This window comes from Acyrthosiphon pisum, chromosome X (genome assembly GCF_005508785.2).
Source record: "Acyrthosiphon pisum isolate AL4f chromosome X, pea_aphid_22Mar2018_4r6ur, whole genome shotgun sequence".
Classification (NCBI taxonomy): domain Eukaryota; kingdom Metazoa; phylum Arthropoda; class Insecta; order Hemiptera; family Aphididae; genus Acyrthosiphon; species Acyrthosiphon pisum.
In genome coordinates, this window is record NC_042493.1 from 100,487,215 (window position 1) to 100,489,420 (window position 2,206).

At 34.6% G+C, this 2,206-nt stretch overlaps 1 protein-coding gene across 1 annotated transcript in view; it reads left to right on the plus strand.

Annotated features, from left to right (window-relative positions):
• Positions 1 to 1,544: 1,544 nt before the first annotated feature.
• Positions 1,545 to 2,206, plus strand: part of LOC100573422 — a 10,418-nt gene continuing 9,756 nt past the window's right edge. Inside the window, exon 1 of the mRNA XM_003244379.4 lies at positions 1,545 to 1,703. The gene's annotated coding sequence lies outside the window, so the exon portion shown is untranslated. The remainder of the gene's footprint in view (positions 1,704 to 2,206) is intronic.

Below are 2,206 nucleotides of genomic sequence, written 5' to 3' on the forward strand. Positions count from 1 at the left end.
ATTATGTATTTCTTTTAATTTAAGTACTCAAGGCTAGTACTATAATACCTATTTTAACATTTTTTAAAGCAACAAATTATAAATATATTTTACCTTTTTCAAAATAAAAAGTATCCAATAAAAATATATTAAATAATTTTCAATAAACATAACTATTGATTACTAGTTATGAATGTTTTTCGTGGATCTTCTTTTACAGAGGATTTTGGATTTTTCTGGTTTTAGGGTATTCTGAACACTAGATGTTGGTTTTTGGTTGACTAAATGAAGAATTCAAGTAAGGGTTAATCAAAAAATAATAAACAGAAAAAAAATTAAATTAAACTTACAAATTCAATAGTTTTTTTTTAAAAATCTATTAAGAACTGTAATTTAATATCTAATGACGAATTACAGAATTCATCAAGTTCTTGTTCTGACTGCATGGATATTATGTGTCTGCAGACAAAAACTGTATCATCCGACGAAAATTAGTTTCTAATGGAAAATAATAATTAGAGTACATACTCAGGCACCCAGCCATGTAAGTTTGTACTTCTGCCAGTAGTAAAGCAGTAATTTTATCACAGATCCACCGAGTAAACTTTTGTTTGAAGTAGTAGTAGTTACATAACAAAGTAAATAATTTTAGTAAATACGACTGAAGGTTAAAAATTGTAAGTTTGAACTAGCAGAGTATTTAATATTTACAATAATTGTCACAACTCACAATATTGTAATTGAAAATGTATGATAAGAAATATATTTGATAAGTTGACTGGTTAGCGGATGGTTGTCTGAAAAATAATAGTAATGATTATCATATACCTATTAACAGTTAATATTAACTGTTAATAGGTCTATGGGTTATATGATGGTTAGTGGTTACCCTGTGACCAACAGTTGGTCATAAGTCTATGGTCATAAGGGCAAAATTCTGTTGTGGTCTTATCGCGTTGGCATTACGTACAAACTACAAAGACCTGGAACTACAAAGTAGGTAACCAACAATTCTGTTTTATCAATCGTAACGGGTGGGTCGTTTTTTGTTTCTTCAGTTTAATTTTTTTTTTTTTTTTTGTTAACTGTTTTTCACGTTCGCGTTTGGGTACGTTGACCTCATCGTTCGGTCGAAGTTCGTTATCCCCGTCGTGCCGTCACTCGTTTACATTTTAACTTTTAACAGTGGTTGTAATCATGGCGCCACGTCGTCGGTCTTTGTGAGTTCGGCGTTCCATGTTCGCCGGCACCGTCACCGCGTCATCGGTCAATACCGACCAGGCAAACCGCTCGTTATCGCGGTATACTAACCGGACGCCATCTTCCAAGTCTTGTGGCCGACAAACACCACAATATTCACAAACCGCACAAAGCAATAGAAATTGAAAACTCTGGTTCGTCGATCGTAGGTCGGCCGGTCGTGTTTTTTCAGTATTTAGTTTCTCTGGTCTCGTTTTGCGTTCGGTCGATGTCCGTTTTCCCCGTCGTGTCTCGTCACTCGTTTAACGTTTTAACTTTTAACGGTGGTCGCAATGATGGTCGTTCACTTGTTTGTCGCACGTAATGGCACATAGGTAGTTCGAACGCGAGTGCTTGGGTGTTTGGCTTTTTTTCCTTTACCCCTGCTGCGACGTGGAATTGTTTCTCCCGATTCACGTTACACGTCGTTATTTTGTTTACAACGCCAAACAGTCAGCCTACTTTCACCTGGACACTCATCACAAGTAATTATTACCTATTCGTTTTTGTTTATTAATTATAATATGTCGATGATACATTCACGATTACCTGTATAATATTATTATTCATTATTTTGTATGTGATAGGCGTTAAGAGCACTCGCTACACTTGGTCCAAAAGTCCGTTATGAAAAGAGTTTGACATATAGGTAGACCGGATTCAATTTTTGATTATCAGGCTAAAAGTTCGAGCACATTTTGACTGTCGGACATGAAGTCTGAAAATACACAATTGTCTGATACATTTTTATTTACAATTCGAACTACTTAAAAATCGTACTTTAGTACAGAACAGAATTGTGTATAGATAATTTTTAGATTCTGAGTGGAACGATGAATGTATTGATTTTACAATGATGTGTTGTTTTTTTTTTTTTTCGTGTCTGTATACACGATAAGTAGTCGAAAATAATGCTACGATTTTCAACTTCAGTATCTTTGTTTCGATCAGAAAGTGAATATCGGTTGGTGCATTGGGGGAGGTCAAA